This window comes from Phyllobates terribilis, unplaced genomic scaffold, assembly GCF_046119375.1.
Source record: "Phyllobates terribilis strain yellow unplaced genomic scaffold, ASM4611937v1 Scaffold_98__1_contigs__length_5973952, whole genome shotgun sequence".
NCBI lineage: Eukaryota > Metazoa > Chordata > Amphibia > Anura > Dendrobatidae > Phyllobates > Phyllobates terribilis.
In genome coordinates, this window is record NW_027362858.1 from 3,446,747 (window position 1) to 3,460,169 (window position 13,423).

Below are 13,423 nucleotides of genomic sequence, written 5' to 3' on the forward strand. Positions count from 1 at the left end.
TAGTGGGCTAAAAATTGCTGGACAACCAGGTTCAACACGTGAGCCATACAAGGCACGTGTGTGACATTGCCCCGGCGAAGGGCCGCACCCAGGTTTGCAGCATTGTCGCACACGGCCTTCCCTGGTTTCAGGTCCAGTGGAGACAACCATTCATGAAATTGGTTCTCCAGAGCTGACCACAACTCCTCAGCTGTGTGACTCACATTTCCCAGACATTTCAATGTAAAAACCGCCTGATGACGTTGAGCCCTACTGCCAGCATAGTAAGGAGGTGTGCAGGATCCCTTCTGCGCAGTTAGAAAGCTTGTGGCATGACCAGACAGGCTTTGGGTGCAGGTGGAGGACCGAGAGGAGGTTGAGGAGGCAGAAGCAGTGGAGGAACTTTGACATAAAGAGGATTGACGCACAACTCGTGGGGACGGCAAGACTTGGACAGCAGCCCCTTGTTCTGCTGTCACCATAGTTACCCAGTGCCCAGTCAGCGACATGTAACGCCCCTGTCCATGCCTACTCGTCCAAGTGTCTGTGGTGAAATGCACCCTGTCACACACAGAGTTTCTCAAAGAAGCGGTGATGTTGTGTGCGACATGCTGGTGGAGCGCAGGCACACCTTTCTTTGAGAAGTAGTGCCGACTGGGCATCTGGTACTGGGGCACTGCGACGGACATAAGGTCTCGAAAATCCTCTGTGTCCACCAGGCGGAAAGGCAGCATTTCTGTAGCCAAGAGCTTGCAGATGGTGAAATTCAACCTCTTAGCTTTCTCATGGCTAGGAGGAAATGGTCTTTTACTTGTCCACATCTGAGGGACCGAGGGCTGGCTATTGTGCTTAGACGGGGTTGATAAGGGTGTCCCCGGCAAACTGCCGGTCTGTGAGGAAGATGCAGGCGGACATGTTAGGTTGCCTTGATCCAAAGGTGGTGCTATCAATGTCGGACAGCGCTCAACACCAGCTGGTGTTACCACCTCCAAAGAAAATGATGACCTGCCAATCACGCTGGCTGTTGCGGGTAAAGAGGTGGCAGGTCTGCGCCCCAAAACAGGTGTGACTGCTGTCCCCCCAGTCACAGAGGATGAAGAGGCCGCGGATGCACAAGATATGGCAGACGGTGGTTGGCCCGGCCGGCTAGGCCGCATTGTAGCACACTGAGCTTCCCACTGCAACTTATGCTTCATGTCCATGTGCCGGTTCATGCATGAAGTACTCAAACTATGTATTTTTTGGCCTCTACTTAGCTTTTGCTGACAAATGTTACAGATAACACGAGTTGGGTCATCTTTATCGATCTGAAAAAATGCCCAGGCTATGCAAGGCTTAGCACCCATGCGACCTGAAGAGCCACCACGACTTGTGGTGAGAGGCAGAGTTGTGTTTGAGGATGCAGTTGTTGACGTGCTTCCAGTACTACGTCTCTGTCCAGGAAGGCGCAACCTGAACTCGTCGTCACTAGCATCTTCCTCCACCTCCTCTGCTGACCTCATCTCTTGGCTGACTGTGGGTTGACAGTAAGTGGGATCTCCAACCTCATCATCATCACCCTGTGCGTTATCACACCCGTCGTCCTCAGAGCCAACCTGTTCCTGCCCTGACAAAAAACTAAAGTTGTCGCTCCAATCAGGTATTTGAGTCTTATCATCGTCTTCCTCATTGTCTCCACCAACAGGAGTTACAGTTTGGGAATGAGGGTCTACATTATGGTCAGAACCTTCTGCGTCTGGTCCTGGATCCGACTCATAAAGATTCTGGGCATCAGTGCAGATCATTTCCTCGTCTGGATTCACAGAAGCGCTGGAGTCGACCTCTGATTCCCAGGCTATAGTATGAGTAAACAGCTCTGCAGACTCAACCATCTGTTCTACCTCATACTCAGACGGGCAGCTGGAGATTTGAGAGCTGTGAGGAATCAAGTGCGATTGGGGTGACACCTTTGAGGACTGGAGTATTTGTGATGTTGAAGTTGATGTGGAGGAGAGCCCACTTAAAGGAGCACTTGATATCCGTTGAAGCACCTGCTGTTTTTGTGCCTCATCTGGAATTTGTAGCGATTGGCGTGGCCGTAAGAAAGGGATCTTATCACATTGTCCGCTAAAAGAAGTAGACATTTTAGTTTGGCTGGAAGATGGTCTTTCTTCTGCAGATGTTACTGTTGCTTTAACACCTACCCCACGGACACAACCTTTTTTCCCCTTCCCAACACGCCTATTCCCCTTTCCACCAGCAGCAGGCCTTTTTCCACTCATTTTGGTGGTTAACTAATTCACAACTCTGGAGTTGTTTGCACAAAAAAACAATGGATGGGAACCGAGCAGAGCTGAGTGGCCAAACTGTGGTATTAGGCCAAAACTATTGGCTGGGTTAGATGCAGAAAAAAATTATATTCAATTTGCAACCTGATGGAGGTCTGTATAGATGGACTAATAGAACAAGTCCCACACACAGCTAGAAGGCCAAATATTTTTTTAGAGGTAGATGCAGAAAAAAATTATATTCAGTTTGCAACCTTATGGAGGTCAGTATAGATGGACTAATAGAACAAGTCCCACACACAGCTAGAAGGCCAAATATTTTTTCAGAGGTAGATGCAGAAAAAAATTATATTCAGTTTGCAACCTTATGGAGGTCAGTATAGATGGACTAATAGAACAAGTCCCACACACAGCTAGAAGGCCAAATATTTTGTCAGAGGTAGATGCAGAAAAAAATTATATTCAGTTTGCAACCTTATGGAGGTCAGTATAGATGGACTAATACAACAAGTCCCACACACAGCTAGAAGCCCAATATATTTTCAGAGGTAGATGAAGAAAAAAATATATTCAGTTTGCAACCTGATGGAGGTCTGTATAGATGGATTAATAGAACAAGTCCCACACACAGCTAGAAGCCCAATATTTTTTCAGAGGTAGATGCAGAAAAAAATATATTCAGTTTGCAACCTGATGGAGGTCTGTATAGATGGATTAATAGAACAAGTCCCACACACAGCTAGAAGCCCAATATTTTTTCAGAGGTAGATGCAGAAAAAAATTATATTCAGTTTGCAACCTTATGGAGGTCAGTATAGATGGACTGATAGAACAAGTCCCACACACAGCTAGAAGGCCAAATATTTTGTCAGAGGTAGATGCAGAAAAAAATTATATTCAGTTTGCAACCTTATGGAGGTCAGTATAGATGGACTAATACAACAAGTCCCACACACAGCTAGAAGGCCAAATATTTTGTCAGAGGTAGATGCAGAAAAAAATTATATTCAGTTTGCAACCTTATGGAGGTCAGTATAGATGGACTAATACAACAAGTCCCACACACAGCTAGAATCCCAATATTTTTTCAGAGGTAGATGCAGAAAAAAATATATTCAGTTTGCAACCTGATGGAGGTCTGTATAGATGGATTAATAGAACAAGTCCCACACACAGCTAGAAGCCCAATATTTTTTCAGAGGTAGATGCAGAAAAAAATATATTCAGTTTGCAACCTGATGGAGGTCTGTATAGATGGATTAATAGAACAAGTCCCACACACAGCTAGAAGCCCAATATTTTTTCAGAGGTAGATGAAGAAAAAAATATATGCAGTTTGCAACCTGATGGAGGTCAGTATAGATGGATTAATAGAACAAGTCCCACACACAGCTAGAAGCCCAATATTTTTTCAGAGGTAGATGCAGAAAAAAATATATTCAGTTTGCAACCTGATGGAGGTCTGTATAGATGGATTAATAGAACAAGTCCCACACACAGCTAGAAGCCCAATATTTTTTCAGAGGTAGATGCAGAAAAAAATTATATTCAGTTTGCAACCTTATGGAGGTCAGTATAGATGGACTGATAGAACAAGTCCCACACACAGCTAGAAGGCCAAATATTTTGTCAGAGGTAGATGCAGAAAAAAATTATATTCAGTTTGCAACCTTATGGAGGTCAGTATAGATGGACTAATACAACAAGTCCCACACACAGCTAGAAGGCCAAATATTTTGTCAGAGGTAGATGCAGAAAAAAATTATATTCAGTTTGCAACCTTATGGAGGTCAGTATAGATGGACTAATACAACAAGTCCCACACACAGCTAGAATCCCAATATTTTTTCAGAGGTAGATGCAGAAAAAAATATATTCAGTTTGCAACCTGATGGAGGTCTGTATAGATGGATTAATAGAACAAGTCCCACACACAGCTAGAAGTCCAATATTTTTTCAGAGGTAGATGCAGAAAAAAATATATTCAGTTTGCAACCTGATGGAGGTCTGTATAGATGGATTAATAGAACAAGTCCCACACACAGCTAGAAGCCCAATATTTTTTCAGAGGTAGATGAAGAAAAAAATATATGCAGTTTGCAACCTGATGGAGGTCAGTATAGATGGACTAGTATAACAAGTCCCACACACAGCTAGAAGCCCAATATTTTTTCAGAGCTAGATGCAGAAAAAAATTATATTCAATTTGCAACCTGATGGAGGTCAGTATAGATGGACTAATAGAACAAGTCCCACACACAGCTAGACGGCCAAATATTTTTTGAGAGGTAGATGCAGAAAAAAATTATATTCAGTTTGCAACCTTATGGAGGTCAGTATAGATGGACTAATAGAACAAGTCCCACACACAGCTAGAAGGCCAAATATTTTTTCAGAGGTAGATGCAGAAAAAAATTATATTCAGTTTGCAACCTTATGGAGGTCAGTATAGATGGACTAATAGAACAAGTCCCACACACAGCTAGAAGGCCAAATATTTTTTCAGAGGTAGATGCAGAAAAAAATATATTCAGTTTGCAACCTGATGGAGGTCTGTATAGATGGATTAATAGAACAAGTCCCACACACAGCTAGAAGCCCAATATTTTTTCAGAGGTAGATGAAGAAAAAAATATATGCAGTTTGCAACCTGATGGAGGTCAGTATAGATGGACTAGTACAACAAGTCCCACACACAGCTAGAAGCCCAATATTTTTTCAGAGCTAGATGCAGAAAAAAATTATATTCAATTTGCAACCTGATGGAGGTCAGTATAGATGGACTAATAGAATGATGCTATGCCCAAAAGATTTTACTTCACTAGGTGCAGTAAAAAAATTGGTATTCTATACACAGGTGGTATATCTTGCAACACAGATAGGCTACTCCACTGACTAACACACTCTGCAATAGGCCAAAAAGGATTAGCTTTGCTAGATTCAGCCACATGCTGTGAAAAAAACTTGCACAGCACTGGCACAGACCTGCCTGGCAAAAACTGATAGGAACTGATGTAACCTAGTCCTGAAAAGGACTCCAATTACAATTAGTCTTTACTCCCACAATCTATCTATTTAAGAGCACAGACCTGCCTGATAAAAGTCATAGGAAATGCTGTAACCTAGTCCTTAAAAGGACTGCAATCACAACTATTCCCTACTCCCAAGCTATCTGTAGATTTGTGCGAAAATTGGCTTGAAATTAACAAGGTATAGCGCACACAGCAACAGCGGTGCCGTCTAACACGCAGCTGCAGCAGTGAGAAAATGGTGGCGACGGGGAAAATGGCTTGGTCTTATAGGGCAAGGACATGTGACATACACTGCCAATGACACATGCCCTTGCTTGTGTGAAAAAAAGCACTTCGCTCCGTGTGTGCGCTGCTGATAGGCTGACAGATTGCACCTCCCCACTGCAAATGCGGGAAAGAGAAAAAAAAATGGAGATCTTCATTGTTCCTGCAGAGATCCATCCCCTGCCCCTCCCCCCGCCCCGCTGTACACTCAAACTGCGTATTAACATTAATTTTCATCATTACTGAGAAAAAATCCAGTTATGATTTTGGTGCACGAACAGTTATCGAACATAACCTCGAACAGCCGAATTTTTCTCAAATTGTTCGTGTTCGCCGAACGGCTCGAACAGAGCCCAAAACAGCTCGAATTTGAGATTGGCGAACAGTTCGAGTAGAACAACGCTCATCTCTAGTCAGCATAGAGATGATACTGGAACCCAAATCACCTAACTCTGGGTTAAGTTGTCTCTCTGTTTCCGGATAAATAGACCCCATGTCATGATACACTCAGGTGGGACAATGTTGACTGTACTGAAGGTTTTGCTCCGATGCTACACCTATTCCAACACATTTGGTTACCTTACTTTCTGTTACCTCAGCGAAAACCCTTCAAGAGAATAGATGTGGAATCAGACTGTACATTAGCAGAATAATTGGCTAAGATAACAACACTCAAATAAGTCTCTACCCCTAATTTTTTCTCAGGAGAACTGCTACCGAAACCTGAGGTTGTGAAACGTGCTGACTGGGTCCTTGTGAAGGTGATAAAGAAGAAACACTGGCACCAGCCTAAGTGGGAAGGTCCTTACCAAGTCCTATTGACCACTCCCACTGCTGTCAAAATTGCTGAACGTACATCACGGATACGTCTGTCCCACTATTAAAAGGGTTGACGGAAGTCTAGGGAAAGTTAGGCAGGAAACAAACCCAGTCTCCTGAAGCATAAACCCGGCTACAAAGGGGGGTTCTCCAAAAGGGAGAATTCATCTCAAACCGGTGAAGACACCCACTTCCCTTTTCCCGGTGGACGGAGACAGGGTAGGCAGTAGAAGAAAAAAAAGATGTACTAGGGACAGTTATTTTGGGAATCCTACACATGGTTATGGGAAATTGTAAGGTAATAGATCCAGCAGGGTGGGAAAGTCCAGAGGGTTGGAGAGGTTTTGGATTTAATAATTTAAATCTCACTTTTGAAGTAGGTCAGACGGTCACCTTTTTGATGGACTTCTGCCTGTTATATAAAGGACGTGAAGATGGTGAACAAGCTGCCAAACTAACTGGGTCAGAAAAATATGTTTGTGTTATAAACCAAAATAACAGGGGAGTCCGAATGTTTACTAGTTGGTCCCTTGCTGGATGGACAACCAAGACTATGAGTATAAAATTTATGGCCACACAGATTTGAAATCCAGGTTCCTCATTAGGAAAAAATAAACTTCCCGTTGCACAAAAAAGGATGATTGTAGCAAAATTAGTATTAATCTTAAAAAAAACCTAAGATGAGAGACCAAAGGTTATATGGTATTGGATCTGATGCATCAGGAACAGACCCAATAGGACATTTCTACATAGAAGTTCAGAATAATACCAAAACATGCCCCAAGGAAAGTATGTCAGAAAGAACCATAATGGAGTCCATGGATCCCACAGTTGGGTTCACTAACTTAATCTATGAAGATAAACTAGCTCTAGAGACAATCTATGAGGAGAAAAATGAATGGTTAGAATTGCTTAGATATACTGCAAAAAGCCTTAACAAACTAAACTGTGTAGCTTGAGCAACAGCCAGACCACAGCTAGGTACTGTCCCTTTTCCCCTACATGATCAGGAGGACCCAGAAGGGTTACAGTTAGTGTTGAGCGATACCTTCCGATATCAGGAAATATCAGATCGGATTGGATCGGGCTGATACCCAAAAAGTATCGGATATCGCCGATTCCGATACCGGAAACCAATGCAAGTCAATGGGACACAAATATCGGAATGAAAATAAACCCTTTCTTTCCTTGTAGGTTAATTCTACATGAAGGAAAACAACTAACAATAATGTAGAATGTATTGGGGGAGGTGGTTGCCCAAATCGATGGGAACAGTGCTCACAGTGAAACATGAAAAGCCGGCAATTCAGCAGCGGCATACACCAGTACCCGACAATTTATAACAGAAAGAATAGAGCTTCACACATAGATTAGATAGATAGAATCATGTCAGTCATATATATGAAGTACAGTGACAGTGTTGCTTACTGTACTTGTCATTTAGTGTAAAGGATTTATTAAAAAAAATATTAGTGTTTTCATGTACCGTCTCTTTAAAAAAGCCGGCCGGCAATTCAGCAGCGGTACCCGACAATTTAGAATAGAAAGAATAGAGAATCACACATAGATTAGATAGATAGAAACATGTCAGTCACATATATAATAAGTACAGTGACAGTGTTGCTTACTGTACTTGTCATTTAGTGTAAAGGATTTATTTAAAAAAATATTAGTGTTTTCATGCACCGTCTCTTTAAAAAAGCCGGCTGGCAATTCAGCAGCAGTACCCGACAATTTAGAATAGAAAGAATAGAGAATCACACATAGATTAGATAGATAGAAACATGTCAGTCACATATATAAGAAGTACAGTGATAGTGTTGATTACTGTACTTGTCATTTAGTGTTAAAATAAAGGATTTATTAAAAAAAAAATTGGCGTAGGGTTCCCCCTAATTTTAGTCTCTAGCGGAGGTTAAGCAGACGGCTGGGGCAGATGTTTGAAGCCTGGGAAGGGGGTAATACCCACGGAGCTTCCCAGGCTACTAATATCAGCCCCCAGCTGAATACCTAGCCTTTACTAGCTATTAAAATGGGGGACCTGACCAAAAAAATGATGTGGGGTCCCCCCTATTTTAATAGCTTGCAAAGGCTTGGCAGACAGCTGGGAGCTGATATTAATAGCCCAGGAAGGGTGCCATGAATATTAGCCCCCTCCCAGGCTAGAAACACCAGCCGTCAGCCGCCCCAGAAATGGCGCATCCATAGGATGCGCCAATTCTGGCACTTAGCCTCGCTCTTCCCACTGCCCTGTAGCGGTGGCAGTGGGGTAATGGGGTTGGGGTTGATGTCAGCTTATAATGCCAGCTGACATCAAGCCCAGGTTAGTAATGGAGAGGCGTCTATAAGACACCCCCATTACTAACCCCATAGTCAAAGTTAAAAAAAAACACAAACACCCAGAATAAAATCCTTTAATTGAAATAAAGACACAATTCTTTATTGTTCTAAATTAAACCATATTTACCGTCACACCCATTCCAGCTGAAGCCAACGATCTCCTGCAATAAAAATAAAATAATAAAGCAACATCATCCTTACCTTCCCATGGTTCCCACGACAGCGTCAGCTCTGCTACATCGAGATGACAGGCTGGATCGCTGCAGAACACTGCCATCCAGCCTGTCATCCCGCGGACACTGAGAAGCGCAGGCTTGCTTGCACTCCTCAGTGTCTGGCTGTGACGGCATCCAGATGAGCCGACAATGAACTCAGCTCACCTCATGCACGTCACTGACAGCGTGGGAGAATTCTCCTGCGCATGCGGTGACCGTGAGAGACTCGGCTCATCTGGATGTTTACTAAATACCCTTTATTATTTATTATTATTTTTGCACTGTGCGATTTATCCATTTACTTTCAGTTATTTGGGTATTTTGCTTGTTTTTGGTTTTTCTCTGTCTAGCGGCCTTGTGTGAACCTGCATTTACAATTTGCATGCACATCAATTTACGTTTCAGTTCAGACTTCCAGTTTTTTCTGTATACTACAACCAACAGAGATTTGTTAATTACACTCGAGATGCAGCTAAAGGGATAGCTGAGCAGCTAGGACCAACTTCCCTCATGGCTTGGCAGAACAGAATGGCATTAGGCATCCTCTTAGCAGAAAGAGAAGATGTATGTAGCATGTTGGAGGATTTTGTTGCAATTTCATCCCTAATAATACTACAGCTCCTGATGGTAGCATCACCAATGCCCTTGATGGACTGACTGCCCTATCTAATAAACTGGCTGAGAACTCTGGATATGTTGACAATTTTTCTTCCTGGATTGAAGGATGGTTTGGGAAATGGTCTGGCCAGGTCACTTCCGCGCTGATATCTCTGGCCATTGTGGCCAGTGTACTCCCTGTTTGTGGCTGTTGTGCTATACTGTGCATTAGAGGACTCGCACAAAGACTTATTGACTCTGCCATAACAAAGACTATGTATGGAGGAATGGAGACTATGGAACCTGATGATAATGATTCTGAACATTATACCTTCCCCGAAAATAACCAAGACTCTGAAATCCGATGGGTCCTGTGAAAACCGTAATAAGAGAACAAAAGCCCTGATGGGTACAGAGATGTGATATTGACATTTACAAAAGGGGGGAATGTTATAATCATTTTTGTAATAACTATATAATGTGTGTATATATATGTGTGTGTGTGTATATATATATATACAGTATATATACAGTAGATATAGTTTTACTGAAAGGTCCTAGAATGAGTGGAAAGTAGACAGATGTTCTCTTTGCGGTCAGAAACAACTGACTCTGAGATGTGTAGAGACACTAATCATTTCTTTGGAGAAACAGGACGCTTAGAATATAATCTATAGTCGGCTGCAAGAATTCATTTTCGTTGACTCTTATCTGATTTTGCATTATATATATACTAGAAATAGGCCGGATGCTATTGCATGGGGAGTGCGGTGAAATGAACCTCTGTGTGCCCTTAGTGGTGCTAACAGGAGCAGTGGCCATGTGTCACACCATTTGCGCTTTCCATCATCCCTGTTCTATATCATCCTTCCGCATTTGTGTCTTGTATTTGTTGGATCATTTGACGTCGTTCACACCTGTGCACTGTCTCGTCCTTGTTGTGTGCTGTAGTTTGGTGTCTGGTGTTGTGTTTCTTGAGTGATGGTCACTATGTGGTGTCTCCTGTGTGCGGGTTTACACTATATGGTCTCTTGGAAGCTGTTGTGACTATAATTGGATGTGGTCCATTGTTTTGTGTAGTTTGATGTGTGTGTGATTGTCCGTTTCCAAGGTGGAGCAAAAAAACAGAAAGGAAGTGAAAGGAAACAATTTATTAACATGTCACAAATAATGGCAAAGCTTCATACTTTACATAATAGGAACAGAAAGACAATCCATAGAAATGTTATTAGATTCTATTTTTATGTATTAGATAGATAGATGGAACTATGAAACTTGAAAGACATACTGATAGGATGTTTAGATTGTGAGCCCCAATGGGGACAGTGCTGCAAATGTATGTAAAGCACTATGGAATTAATAGTGCTATATAAATGAATCAATATTATTATATGATATAAATATATTATTTATGTATATATGGTGAAACTATGTAAGTATGTATCTATAATGTCTCCTCAATCTATATATATATATATGATATGTCTAAGGGGTAGCGTTTCTCCTTATGGAGAGTGACACACCGGCTCTGGCACGTCAAGGTAAGGAGGCTTATTCGCCATGCAATGCTTCTCTGGGAAATTGAATATGCAAATTGCCTCTTCAGAGAAAAAGACCTCAGTCCAGAGCCTCTCACCAGCCAAATCAGTTCTCATACTTTGCACTGACGAGGGCCAACAGCCCGAAACGCCGTGTCTGCAAATTGAGATTCTGATTTGGCTTTTATCCTAAGTCATATTGCACGACTCGTTAAAGGGTTGATTGTGACTTGTAGGATTGCTGCTTCCAATAGGTGGCGCTATAGAGTACAAGTCCTCTTTTTCTCTGAAGAGGCAATTTGCATATATATATATATATATATATATATAACAACATTAACAAACATATATATGTATGTGCTTAGCTATGATGTATGTACTGTATGTACTAAAAATATAGAATTATTTAAAGTATATAATATCTATCATATATCTATGTATAATATATGTCTAAAATCTACAATTTTTTAAGATATAAATAGAGATATATATGAATATATATCTATGTAGCGATGTCTCTATCCACATGAATTAGAGCCAGAGGAGGAGATATGGTGAACAGCCGTCCCACCCATCTCTTCAGCTGTTCACAAAAAACCCAGCCCAGTGAAAAGACAAATACGTCTCTCAGCATCTTTGACACTGTAGTTACAAATATGGGTTTCCATCACCAACTGTTTAAAAGTTGATGATACATATCTCCTCTGTGATGACCTTAAATACTTCTATATATATGTATTTACAGCAAAATTAATGGTGCAAAATATATGTTATCTATATACAGTACAGACCAAAAGTTTGGACACACCTTCTCATTTAAAGATTTTTCTGTATTTTCATGACTTTGAAAATTGTACATTCACACTGAAGGCATCAAAACTATGAATTAACACATGTGGAATTATATACTTAACAAAAAAGTGTGAAACAGCTGAAAATATGTCTTATATTCTAGGTTCTTCAAAGTAGCCACCTTTTTCTTTGATAACTGCTTTGCACACTCTTTGCATTCTCTTGATGAGCTTCAAGAGGTAGTCACCGGAAATGGTTTTCACTTCACAGGTGTGCCCTGTCAGGTTTAATAAGTGGGATTGGGACCGTCAGTTGTGTTGTGCAGAAGTCTGGTGGATACACAGTTGATAGTCCTCCTGAATAGACTGTTAGAATTTGTATTATGGCAAGAAAAAAGCAGCTAAGTAAGGAAAAACGAGTGGCCATCATTGCTTTAAGAGATGAAGGTCACACAATGCGAAAAATTGGGAAAACTTTGAAAGTGTCCCCAAGTGCAGTTGCAAAAACCATAAATCGCTACAAAGAAACTGGCTCACTTGAGGACCGCCCCAGGAAAGGAAGACCAAGAGTCACCTCTGCTTCTGAGGATAAGATTATCCGAGTCACCAGCCTCAGAAATCGCAGGTTAAGCGCAGCTCAGATTAGAGACCAGGTCAATGTCACACAGAGTTCTAGCAGCAGACACATCTCTACAACAACTGTTAAGAGGAGACTTTGTGCAGCAGGCCTTCATGGTAAAATAGCTGCTAGGAAACCACTGCTAAGGACAGTCAACAAGCAGAAGAGACTTGTTTGGGCTAAAGAACAGAAGGAATGGACATTAGACCAGTGGAAATCTGTGCTTTGGTCTGATGAGTCCAAATTTGAAATCTTTGGTTTCAACCACCATGTCTTTGTGCGATGCAGAAAAGGTGAACGGATGGACTCTACATGCCTGGTTCACACAGTGAAGCATGGAGGAGGAGGTGTGATGGTGTGGGGGTGCTTTGCTGGTGACACTGTTGGGGATTTATTCAAAATTGAAGGCATACTGAACCAGCATGGCTACCACAGCATCTTGCAGCGGCATGCTATTCCATCCGGTTTGCATTTAGTTGGACCATCATTTATTTTTCAACAGGACAATGACCCCAAACACACCTCCAGGCTGTGTAAGGGCTATTTGACCAAGAAGGAGAGTGATGGGGTGCTACGCCAAATAACCTGGCCTCCACAGTCACAAGACCTGAACCCAATTGAGATGGTTTGGGGTGAGCTGGACCGCAGAGTGAAGGCAAAAGGGCCAACAAGTGCTAAGCATCTCTGGGAACTCCTTCAAGATTGTTGGATGACCATTTCCGGTGACTACCTCTTGAAGCTCATCAAGAGAATGCCAAGAGTGTGCAAAGCAGTCATCAAAGCAAAAGGTGGCTACTTTGAAGAACCTAGATTCTAAGACATATTTTCAGTTGTTTCACATTTTTTTGTTAACTATATAATTCCACGTGTGTTAATTCATAGTTTTGCTGCCTTCAGTGTGAATGTACAATTTTCATAGTCATGAAAATACAGAAAAATCTTTAAATGAGAAGGTGTGTCCA